Source organism: Leuciscus leuciscus, assembly GCF_965113295.1.
Source record: "Leuciscus leuciscus genome assembly, chromosome: 7".
NCBI lineage: Eukaryota > Metazoa > Chordata > Actinopteri > Cypriniformes > Leuciscidae > Leuciscus > Leuciscus leuciscus.
The window spans coordinates 17308511-17321894 of record NC_138731.1 but is presented as its reverse complement, the minus strand read 5'-3'; the positions used below and the strand labels follow the sequence as shown (position 1 = coordinate 17321894).

At 38.2% G+C, this 13384-nt stretch overlaps 1 long non-coding RNA gene across 1 annotated transcript; it reads left to right on the top strand.

Moving 5' to 3' along the window:
- Window positions 1-8074: 8074 nt before the first annotated feature.
- LOC309502470 lies at window positions 8075-10249 on the top strand. The gene is made up of 3 exons (XR_014207311.1): window positions 8075-8295; window positions 9183-9392; window positions 9527-10249. It is a non-coding gene; the product is annotated as an uncharacterized lncRNA (long non-coding RNA).
- Window positions 10250-13384: the final 3135 nt, after the last annotated feature.

Sequence of the window (13384 nt, the reverse complement as noted above, 5' to 3'; positions counted from 1 at the left end):
ATTGTTACCATTATATAATTACTGTATATGTGAGCATTGCATTTAGGTGACCTGAGTTTGGATTTACATGTTTAATAACATATTCTAATTCTAAAACTATTCTTAATAATTAAGTATGTCAGTCATTGCCCTCTATCATCACTTCTTCCTTTACTAGTTCAGTCTCAAGCACGTCTACAAGCCTTTAAGATACTGAGCGGACAGTGTGATAGTTTATACTCCTTTACAGCCCTTAAACTGAGTGTCCTGTTATGGCAAATTTTCAAACCAGGATTCTTCATCTGGATCTCTGTGTCATCATTATTCTCCTGACCTATACAGGTACTGATTTAAGATCAAGATTTCTTTCCTCTTCTTACTTACGTCTCAAAGCCGATAAATAGGATGAAGCCTTTCCATGTTGGTATAAAACTCAACATAGTTTGATGACTAAATAATATTAACATTTTACAATTTAGTGGAGTTGTTGAAAAAAGTTGTATCCTAATGTGTGTTTTTTAATCAGGTTTTAAAGATTAAGCACCTTATGAACAGTGTTGTGTGTCTTTTGCCTTAAAAAAAAGAAAGAAAAAAAAAGGGTTTTCTACTGCATGATGACAGTGAAATTCTTTTCACAAGTTTACCAGCCAGGGATGCGTTTTTCAAATACTTTATAAGCCTTAGTAGTTGTTTAATTTTCTGTCTTTTCATCAGATTATTCCAAATCAAATCAAGAGTTTTGGTTTTGGTGTTGTGTGATGTTCTTGTGTGTGTTCGCGGTGACTAAGGAATTGAGCAACCGGTGTGTCTTTTGAATGCATGTGTTCACACTTGTGTTTTGCCTTCTGATGTAGTTTCTGTCTTTTCATCAGATTATTCAAAATCAAATCAAGAGCTAAGACTTCTACAGCACATCAACAAAACAGTGTTTGTGGGAAACAGTAACACTTTACTGCAACAAAACCCCATTTGATGACGATTTCTCATGGAGAATGAACAGCTCTGTTATTTTTTATTATGACTCGTTCAATAACAGAACTATGAGAAACTTCAACTCAAACAGGATTCACATCAACCCAGCCGTTTCAAAAGAATTAAAAATACATCAAATACAAGCGTCTGATGCAGGAAACTACACCTGTCTTCCAGCAGAAATAAGATGGACATTAACAATAACAGGTTACTCCATGATTTTATTTAAATGATTTGTTTTCTAAAAAAACAAAAACAAATAAAGGGCATTTATTATAGAAGGAATATAAGTTTTTAACCAGTGACTATCTAAGTGCTGCTTTACCGATATCATGTGTTTGACTCTTTTGTGTGTCAGAAAACAGACCAGCGTCACTCAAACAAATGCCGCTCTACATCACGATCATCATCATCATCATCATCTCATGTTCTGGAGTTATTATGGTCTTTCTGATAATCAGCATCAGCGTCTGCATTCACTGGTGAGAGACACTGAGTTTTTAATCAACATTTCTTCCTTCAGCAACAGTGACATGCAGTTCCAGCTTCTCAATAGCTTTACCCATGCTATAGAATAATGAACTGCTTCCTTCTTTAATTTTCCGGCATTTTTTTAAGATTTGCTACTTTTCAAAGTGTCTATTTAAAATGAGTAGAAATAGCCAGCTTTGTCGCAAAAGTAATTTTCATGAACTCCGCCAACAACTGGTTTTAAATTTTGACTTTAGCACAAATAGCTCTTCATTTGTATTTATATTTTGTTCGAATATAGCATCTATCAGTATTTGCACTTCTTATTAATAAGATCTCAGTGCAAACACTCAGTGTTAATAGTATCTACCATTTTTATACTTTGTAAATGTATAAATACCGCATAAACATAAATATGTGTTGGCAGTGTGTGAACACAATCACCCTAAAATGATAGAAATCCACGCACTCCTTTAAAAAAAAATCTCCATTAAACCAAAGCAGTCTCATTAGACATGCCGTTTGATTCTCTGAGCAGTGTGACATCATACTGCTCAAGCCCCGCCCACGGCCGCTGACTGACAGTCCTGCATTACCATAGTTTCCATAGTTGTACACTATTGGCCATTTTCTCTGCGCTCGAGCAGCTGTAGTGACAATGTCTTATAGGCAATCCCGGTGTTCTGTTGTTAGATGTATAAGTGAACATAAGAGTCTTCATTTTCTCCCATCATCCGAGCCACTGAGGACGCAGTGGATTAGTTTTTATTTTTGAAGGGATCGTGATCCAACTCACAGTCAACATTTTTCTATGTAATAAAGTGCACACTCTGCAATAAAGTGAGCGTGCGCACTCTGCAATAAAGTGAGCGAGCGTAGTAAACAGAGCGTGCACTTTATTACAGTTCATAGGAGTAGTTTTACGGTTATAAAATTTACCAATTTTACCAGTAAGCACCACCCGAAAAGGCATAAAGTCTATATATTTGTTTACTGTTTACTGTTAGTTGTAGCGAGTGTTTTTGTGTTATTCGCTGTGTATGAAGATGATAATGCAAGGGAGAGAGAGAAGTTTTATGGATAAGACTTTAATGTGCACTTCTTGTACTGTGATGTATTCAGCTCTTACAGTGATTTTCTGGAGTGAAAATGGACGGTTCGTCTTTTGTGTGATGTACAATAAATGTCATAAAACTGATTAGTAAAGTTTTGGCCATCATAAGGAGACCTACTCTGCTACAACATGGCTTGTAGTGGAAAAGCAAGGTGAAAACATTTAAGTTATATAACGGTAATTAAACTAAACTAGGGGAGAGCGGGGCACAACCTTACGCTTTTTGACTTTCTCAGTTTGTGTAAATCTACTTAGGGTTTAGAGTATTTATTTTTTTCCCACATTCATTTCACACGTCTAGTACAATTATGTGGTTTTGTTTAATTAATACAGTGTATACTTTTTTCTTGATATGCCCCGAAAGAATGGAAGTGAAATGTGACAACATGCCCCATACGTGGGGTACATTGTAACATGTGAGGGGCACATTGTAACATGACCATATGACAGCTTAACATGCTAAATGATCTAATAAAAAAAATATACAAGACAAACTAAAATATTTTCTCAATAAAATATTCATTTAAATAAAATAAAAATTCAGAGTTTACACCTTTTGTGGGCCGGATGCCATTTGCCTGGAGGACCCCCCCTCCTCTGTGTGCAAGATATTTCTAAACTCTTAAAAACTTTATTACCTTTTGTTTTACTTCTTTGGCGATGAGACCTTTGTACCAGTCGCACTAAGACATTTCAAATGATACCAAACATGTATAATGTTGTATGATAAATGTTCACATTAAACCATATAGATATTTGGGTGAATTTCAGGTGATCTCAGCATGAGAGAGAGGGAACGGGGGAATGGGGGTTCAAGAGAAAGAGATGTACATTAAGATGATGCCTAGGTGAGACTTGCATCTCAAATGGTGCTAATTTCACAAGAGAGAGTTCAAATGTTAATTTCCCAAGAAGGATGGGGGGGTTGCACCAATTTTAGATCTAAGGCACTTGAATCGGTCTCTGAGGAGATTCAGGTTCAAGATGCTCGCTATTCCTATCATCGTGAGTCAGATCAAATCTGAGGATTGGTTTGTCACGATAGATCTAAGGGACGTACAGTATACTTCCACATATCCATCCATCCATCTCACAGGATGTTCCTGAGGTTCGCTTTCGGGGGTGAAGCATTCCAATATTGGGTTCTTCCGTTCGGCCTAGCTCTCTCCCCTCGTACGTTTACTAAATGCATGGATGCAGCTCTAGTTCCGCTGAGGCTTCAGGGTATCAGGGTGCTAAATTATATCGACGACTGGCTTATTATGGCCCAGTCACATGAGCTTGCAGTTTGGCATCGAGATTTCGTCCTTGCCCACATCCAGAGCCTGGGGTTGAGACTCAACACGAAAAAAAAAGCATGTTGGCACCAGCCCAGAGAACCAAGTTCCTGGGAGTGCTGTGGGACTCTGTCACGATGCAGGCACAATTGTCTCCTGCACGGAACGAGTCCATCCTGGCCACAGTGACCAGGATAAAGCTAGGCCAAGCCATCACTGTAAAACATTTTCAGAGAATGTTAGGGCTCATGGCAGCAGCGTCCAACGTCATTCCATTCGGCCTACTGCACATGAGGGCCCAGCAGTGGTGGTTGAAAACCATGGGGTTTTCCCCGAGGGGGAAGCCGTTACGCATGATCAGGGTGACGTGCAGATGCCTTCGTTTCCTATCTATGTGGGAAAAAAAAGCTTTCTTTCACAAGATTTCTGTCACAAGGCCCTGTGCTGGGAGCGTCATGTCGCCAGAAAGCCCAAGAAGGGGCTTCCCGCATCTAAACAGACCATCAGCAACTGGATCGTTCAGGCAATATCAGGTGCGCAGTGTGCCTTCACCTTTGGCTGTGAAGGCTCATTCAACCAGAGGCATGGTGTCCTCTAGAGCCCTCCTTTCAGGGGCCCCGATCCAAGAAGTGTGCGATGCAGCAGGATTGGCCACCCCTCATAATTTTATCAGATTTTATAGCTTGGATATTCCTTCTACGCCAGGCACTCTAGTGCTCTCGTCCTAAGTGTGCCTGTGTGCAGTTTCACACTGGAACTGCCCTTTACACAGGCAGGGCTCGTTGTGGCATAGTGTGTACTCGTTCCCCAAAGTGTCGTATCGACGCAGTTCGAATTCCCTCGAAAGGGAGTGTCTCGGGTTATGACTGTAACCCTTGTTCCCTGAGAAGGGAACGAGACACTGCGTCCCTCCACCACGCCTTCTCCTGCCTGGGAGCGACTTGCTTCATCGCAGAAGCTAACTCTGTTGTGTGCCGTCACGTTACGTCATGACGCAGCCCCAATCAGGATTGTATTAGTTTCATTCATACTTCAGATGCGTTACGCTAAGGGCGTTCCCCAAAGTGTCGTATCGACGCAGTGTCTCGTTCCCTTCTCAGGGAACAAGGGATACAGTCGTAACCCGAGACGTTCTCTGGTCCGACTCCAGTTTGAACTGAACACCACTAGTAAATTTTCTGACATTTTATTGTGTGAGATTGTCCTGTTTTTGCTGATATGTCAGAGAATGAGCTCTTGAAGCTCCGCCCCCTTCATGGAAGGGGGCCGGGAGATGCAGCTCATTTGCATTTAAAGGGACACATACAAAAACGGCACGTTTCTGCTCACCCCCAAAAAGTGGCAATTTTAACATGCCATAAAAAATCATAATAAACTTTATTACAAACATATTAGGTAACACTTTAAAATAATGGTCCGTCATTAATAAGTAACTATGCAGGAAGTAATGCAGGACTAATGAGTAGTACTACATTAACACTTCAGCTACTACTATTAACTAATATAGAAACAAGCTTAACTAATCAGTAATCAGATGTTTTTCACTTGATGGTCCAGATCACTAGTAGTTCATGCATAGTGACTAGGTAACACTTGATTAATTAGTGATGCATTTTATGACCAAGTTCAGAGTAAAAATGATCAAGCATCGCGTTAGTTCAGGCAGGCCACGTCAGCCAAGTTCACATCAGCTGATAGCCAGCTGTTCATAACGTGTTCCAATCCAGTGTTGACATCTCTCATGCGGGTTCTCGTCGACCAGGGTCAGCGCGTACCAGCGGGGACCCGTCAAAGATTCTATAGTTTTTCCAACCGTCTCTGGACTCGTCTGTTGAGTGGGAAGTTAACGTTACCCTGTGTACATCTTTTTGCACGATGGAGGGTAAGTTTTTAATCATGTTTGATTGTTTTCCTGTTTAGTTAAGATTTCGACTGTTAGATAGAGTTAGACAGATTAGCTAGATAGAGTAATCTTGACCAACTTCAAATTACGTGGTGCAAACCTGTCCTCTTTTGGTGAAAATAGTTATTGTAAGACTTTTCTAAACGTAATTATTACAGTATAATTTACTGCTAGCTAACTTGGTTTAAAATGCTTACGTTAGGTAATTGGCCAACTTCAAATTACGTGGTGCAAACCTGTCCTCTTTTGGTGAAAATAGTTATTGTAAGACTTTTGTAAAACTTTTTTTGTAAACTTTTTTTTTTAGCACTGCTTCACCTGTAGGCCTAGTCTTACAGAAGCCTCATCTGGTTTGCACCCCTTGTTTGTGTTAACGAAATATTAATGTTTTATAGATCTGCCTTGGATGCCTCCACATTCCGAAGTTGTCAAGAGAGATGGGGGCAGGGGCGAAGCAACCGGGGGGGACGGGGGGGACACGTCCCCCGCACTTTTAGAAACACGGGATTCTGTCCCCCGCATTTATTTTGACCCAGCGTCAATATTTCCGCCCGTGTTCTCTGATTTGTTACTTAGACTTGAGTGAACTAACATTCAGCCAATCACAGCGCGAATCATCTCTTGGGTGTGTCTGCATGAGCTTCAAATCTCTTGTTGCTCTTGCGAATTTTCGTTCGTTTAGTCCCTTTGCTGTTTGGCCGTCTGGAGTAAAATGCACCCCAGAAAAAAAGCAGAGGACGATTACATCCTTTTTGCAAACACACAAACACATTATGTTAACAATAATTTATTTGCACACAAAAAAAAGCATCATGATCAGTTTTTTGGCTGTCTGATGATGACAATGAGATCGTGAGGTGCTTGAAAGCCGCTTTTGACGCGTTCGACCCGAGTTCGAATCCGCCTTTTGCCGAACTCGCTCTTCTCCATTTTCCCAACACATATGAGATGTCAAATTTATAGCCTAACAATAACATAAAGGTCTCTAGCGTTATATTTTGCCAACAAACTAAAATTGAAACCGTGATATGGCTTTGTTGTTTGTTCCTTTCTAAAACAGAACAAGACTTTAACTAATTAGCCAGTCTGTTTGTGCTGCGTGATATAAAGAAAAGTGCGCACTTTGCTCACCGATCAGCTGGTGATCTGGCGTTAAAAACCTCTCAAGGGTTTATTTCTTCCAAGTGAAGAAATTAGGACAAAAGTATTGTAATTTCCCTATACTATAGTGTAATATAAAATATACTTTTGAAATATTCATTTTCATTTATAAAGTATAGACATTTATAGGCTATGATTTTACATCATATAATAATATAATAATGATTTGTATAATTATTCCTAATAACTGTTTGGCATTCTAAAACACCAGTGATAATGTAATGTAGACTGATAGTCTATAGGCTATCATAACTAAAAAGATGTTTGAGCCCTCTTTAGGTACAAGTCAATGCTTTTTCTTTGTTCAATGTGCATAGTTCATGGGTTGAATCCGGTTAAAGCTCTTAATTTTGAGCTCTCAAAGTGCAGCAGATTGATGCATTTAACCTTAAAATGCAAAAAAAAAATCTTCCGGGGGAGCATGCCCCCGAACCCCCCTAGAAGGACAGAGGTCCACCCAACATAGGGGGTATCATCACCATACAGCTTTTGTCCCCCCCACTTTTATAAAGGCTGCTACGCCCCTGGATGGGGGATACATTTCCGTAATTGTAAAGTCGGAGGAAGATCTGACAACTCTGTTGGAAAACCATAAAAGAGCAACGCTCACGTCTTTCAACAAATGGTGGAAAAAACATTGCATTAAAAAAAAAAAAAAAAAAAAAAAAAAAAAAACACATACACACCATACACAAACAATTAACACACCATGCACACCATGAAATATATTTTTTAATTGACTTGATAACGGGTTAAGGTTAACAACCTTTTTTTTTTACTGTGTATTTGTATTTGATTTAACTATTTCACTACCTGCATGAATGGGCTGTCCTGACTTATTTATGAATTTATTAATTAAATGTTCTATTTATTGTGTATTGACATGATTAAAATCTTGCATTAAGGCCTGTTTCTATTTCATAATTCCACCTGTAATAGCAGTATTGAGTCTAATTAGTCGTTACTGCTTAAATCACCTAAAGAAGAAACATGAACTGGTTAACTGGAGTTTACTGGAAGTTTACTTTTCTTTTCTGCAATACAATAAGTATAGGCCTACTGTAAAAAGTCGTTCAGTGCTATCGTCCATATGACTTCATTTTAAAAACTATATTTATTCCAATAAATTAATTTATTTTTCTTTCTTTGTTTTTTTGAGTTATCAATAAGTAAAAAAGTGTGAATATTTTCGTAACTTAATATTTTCTATAATAAAATTAATTTCATTGGACTTCACCATAAATTGATTTTACAAAACTCATTTTAAAAGTTTATACCAGACGTAAAAAGACACGACCCGCCCACCCGCAGCAACGGAAGAACAAGCCCGGGCAAATTGTTCACTCTCGTCTGTTCCAGGAGTTTATTCGACCAGGGTTTTCCACGGAGCCGGATAATTTATACTTCACGTACCCCATGTAAGTAACTCTTTGTATTTTTAAAAGTTTGATTTTACCCTAATTAACGTGTTTGTGTTGTGCAATCTGCATAACGTTACGTTAGCTCTGTTTCTTACAAACTTTTGCGACCCGCCAAATTTGAATGTGCTCTATCCATAGACTGTAAAAAATAGGCTCTATCTCAAACAGCTCGTTAACTTGAGCCACATACTGTATAAATCTACATGTGTGTGCAATGTATAAGTTATGTTGTCTTTGTGTGATAGTTTAATGTTTCAGAGGTGTTTCTAACTTCAAAAACATTGTCGTTGCTTCGACATAGTTTAGGAGTGGACGTAAGTTACAGACACACACGAAGCCACAGCTAACTTAACGTTAGCTGAGTGATTATCAATTAGTCCAAAGCTGTTTAATTATGGTAAAGCATAGTTAAGGCAAATATACGGCAGTTCATCTTTCACAAATGTGTACGCTCACAATGTACTCTATGCATAGGCCTAACTCATAACCCAAATTTCATATTTCTATTGCTCTGTAATTATTGGGTGCAGATGTCTAACTCCTGCCTCTTGATATATTTATATTTTGTTAATGCATTTTAAAACCATTTGTTTAAGTGAAAATATTTTTTTTGACTAATTTATTTGTATTAACATCCCTCCTCCCAATATTGTAATTAGTTATGCCTGTAGGTGCTGTATGATGATATCATTACAAAAATTCAGTGGGGTTTTTACACGAGGTTTCAGATTATTTTCTAAGATAAGTTCTGTGAGGAACTAAAGTTAATCATTCTTGTTTTGTTCAGCAGGATAATCTTCACTTGTATTTTAAGTGTATTTTTTAAAGGGCTTTCATCACACTTGTATTCAAAAGGCTAACTAACTTTTTTTTTCTCTCCCCAGATGGGATGGCCCTGTAAATTGTGCAGCACTGTGGTACAAGGAAAGAGTGACATTTTAAAGCATTGTATACTGCATCAGGGGACCTTTGGACACGGCCATGCCTTGCCTTGTATTCATATAGATTGCCCATGTTCTTTTAAATCCTGGAGTACCTTCCACTCTCGCCTCTCAAGATACCACCCAGAAGCTAAATCCCTTAATTCACCACAAGTAAGTCTTTCATTTACCTGCATTTTGTGTCAAAACCCTGGATTTTACAATGAAGAGGATTTTTTTGAACACATATTTGTTTTCCATCAACAAATGAGATTGTTTGTCTTAAATACTTCATTTTTATCTCAAAGGGGGCTGTAGAGACCACTGTTCATGAGGACCTGAAAAAGAAGGATATGAGCATCTATGTCTGCCGTGAGCCAGATGCAGTAGGAATCATCATTGAGGGAATACCAGTCCTTACCAATCTTGGAAATCTGGCCAAAGCATGCTGCTTGGGTTGACATATGCACTTAATCTCGAGTATCCATCCAAGGTTTCAAAAACATTTGAGGTGTTTCAAAGACTTTTCATGGGACTTGACACACTGTGCCCAAAACCAAGCCCCAAGTTCATGACTCTGAAAAACAAGCTCCTTGCCTAGGCACTCAGACATGACTGTCACTCTGCACTTGTAAACAGCTGTTTTCTTTGTCTGTTAACATTGAATTTTTCAGGATGTCATAATGGTTTGTCCTTGTCATGTTTTATACTATGCTGCAGGTCATACTTTCTGGTGTGAAAAAAGTTTATATTTTATACACACAAAATAGCCCTGCTGTGAAGCTGCACTTTAAAAACTGGTCAGTTAGTGGGATCAGTGAGATGTTTAACTAAAGATGTTTAAAAATATTTACACACGCTGTAAAGGTATTATGCTAAGCTGTACTTTTTAAGTTGAGGAGATGATCATGCTTGTGAACTGTAATGTAAGTGTTAAAATGTTTCAATATTATGTACACACTGTACTGTAAATGTGTTTTACTAACCAGCAGTTTATAAGCTGCAATGATTTAATAAATGTTGGAAATTGACATAGTAGCACCTAATTATTTGAAGCCGTTCCAAAACAAAGAAATGGTCAAAATTAATAAATCAGAAGACATTAACTAGTATTTTTTCATTTAAATGTTACCTATTTTAATTAAGTCTAATGTGTATAATATGCTGATATGTTTTACATTGATTGTACTCAATTTATTGGCTTTTTCTGAAAATGCTACTTAATATTTTTGCATACATTGAAATGCACATTATTAAGTTGTACTTACTCAAAATATCAGTTAGTTCACTAAACTTTCAAAAAGTAGTTGGAAAATGTTGCCTTAATTTTTTTGAGTTGAATCTAAGTAACAGTTTTTATCGAGGTAAAAGTTTCCCCGCTGTCACCAGACGTAGGTCTAGGAGGAGAGTAGAGTGACAAAATCACGGTAGGACTGTGCAAACAAAGTAGGCTATCTGTCTAGCATTGCCATGTCAGTGTATTGATTCATTGTCCCTTAATAGTTTGTAAGAGACATTTCAGGTTGGATGTATTTAATAAACTGAGCGAAGCATCTGTTAATATGAAACGCGACTTGGCCATTGTAATTAAGGCTACAGCACATCTTGTACAACTTAAACCCTTGGTAGCTAGGTAACGATAAACAAACTGAAAGACCGCAATTCCTGATTTCGCTTTCGTTCACTAAACAAAGACTATGGAAATTAAACATCACTTTTCCATCAAAAAACGTGTTGTAAAAAACATAACATTAGATTTAAGACCTAGGTTCGCTAGCTAGTTCTGTGCCTGCCTGTGCGCTATGGTGCGCGCTGACCCTGGTCGATGAGAACCCGCATGAGAGATGTGACGCAGGACGTAACCCCGCCCCCCGGGCGAGATGCCCCAAAATTTATGAGTCCCCAACGCTCTGTTTGAAGGGGCGTGTCTGCTGTGAGACTTCAGTGTAAACGCCCACTGCTGTGATTGGCTGACATGCTTGCATATGAAATATCTCGCATTACATGTGGAACTCTCTCGAAAACTTTTACTATAACAGCTATTATACGTTTTTACTATTACAGCTATCGGGATTAACAAATCGTGTGAAGTTTTTTAAGTATTTAGATCTATTCCCATCACATAAAACGTTCCAGTGATGAGCATTGAGCAGATGACAGCCTGTTGATCGCGTGAATGAAGATCTTATCATTGCAACGCAGTTTCTGCACTCTCACTAATGATTTCACCAATGCAAACATGAGGTACTGTAAGTACAGTAAGAGCTTTGTTGTGCAGCGTAACAGCGTCATTGATTTCATAACGAGTTTTGGCAAGTGTCCAGATAAACTTGCGCTGTGTGATTGACAGCTTAGGCAATTGGAAAGGGATTGTTCTTTGATCGCTTTCTGTATATATATTAATCATATTTTAAGTACGATTATTTTCATCCTACTTAGAGAAACGACGTGAAGTTGATCGTTTAGTCACTGGCTTGATTTACTGATGCATAAACAGTATTGAACGACTTTGAGAGAAAGATTATCTGTCTGAACTTGAACAATTACACATCAGAAATTCACATAACCCACTGGTTCTTCAGAGGCTCGGATGAAGGAACTAAAATAACTAAAAAAGGAACTAAAATACTTTTGTGTTAATTTGTACATCCAAACACTGAGCAACTGCCATGATTCGCTCGTTTGCAAGCCATGATGTCTCTCGAGGAAAAAACAATATTGCGCTAGCGCAGCTCATTTTCTCATGGGCGGCCAAATTCTTTTTGCGGGCAAAGAAGAGAAAGGGGAGGTGACCTTTCCCCTTATGATGACATAAGGGGAAGATTTCTAGATTCGCCCGTCTGAGCTTTCATTTTCTCAAATATACCCAGGGCTTGGTTTACACCCATCAAAACGTCTAGCCACTGGGGGACCATAGGCAGGCTAGGGAAACCCATTAAGGTTAAAAAACCTCATTTGACATTTTCATGCAATGGGACCTTTAATCATTCTGTCTTTCACCACTTCATCACTTCTGTTTTTCCTGTACAGTCATACATTGCAAGCTTTCATCATGTATTTGTATTTTCCACAACTCACAACTAGTTCTGTCCCCAGGGGGGTTTGACTTGCTGCTCTCCCCGCTCTGTCCAGACATAGCTGCATGGACAGGCGTAGGAGTTTTTCCCAGAACAGAACCATACCGCCAACACTAACTGTATGCTATAATTGTAATAAATTGATATACTTGGCAAAGTGGTCCTGACTGAAATGACTGATTATGTCTCAGACACACAATAATGTTCTTTATAATTTGTCAGTTAGTTAATAGTTATTAATTAAGCTTAGCTCATTAAGTAATTATTGATTACCTAATAAGAAACTATCTCCTAAATTTGATATTTCTTACTGATTAGTTAAGCTTGTTTCTATATTAGTTAATAGTAGTAGCTAAAGTGTTAATGTATTACTACTCATTAGTCCTGCATTACTTCCTGCTTAGTTACTTATTAATGATGGACCAAATATGAATTTCAAAAGTGTTATTTTGCCTTATTAGCCATAGCAAAACAGTGTCGACATCCATTTTTAAAATTTAAATTCCATCACATTAAATTGTTAATGGGCAAATGAAGTAAACTTGTGTGAAAAGTGTGTTTTAAGAGACATTTTGTTCTACATCATTGTAACAGGAAATTGAAGCAGAAGATCAGCTCTGGATCACATGAGGAGGATGTAAGTATTTACCACATCACAGGTTATTATTAGGCTACTATATCTTTCCTGGTTTGAAAAGTTAAAGTTCTTGTGATATGTTTTCTTTCTATTTGTGCATGATCTGCCCAGGTGAAGATGATCTCTCACGTTAACAGACACACAATAACAGCTTGTGTAAGTCAGTTCAACTTGACCTCCTACACATCTCAATCCTGTCTGTTCACTGGTTCATCTATTTATGGCCCCCAAATTGCTGCAAAACATAAATTGTAAAACACAAGTTTAAAATGACTTATTTACATGTAGGTAATAGTGTCGTTTTTAATATCAGTTAAATGGCAATTTCTGAATTGCACAGCAGAGCTGAAATATTGTTTGTGTTTGACTTGTTTTTCTCTTTGTTTTCATCAGGTCTACAGTCTTCATACAGTTTCATGAACATGATCTTTCCTTCTCAAGACACCAGTTTA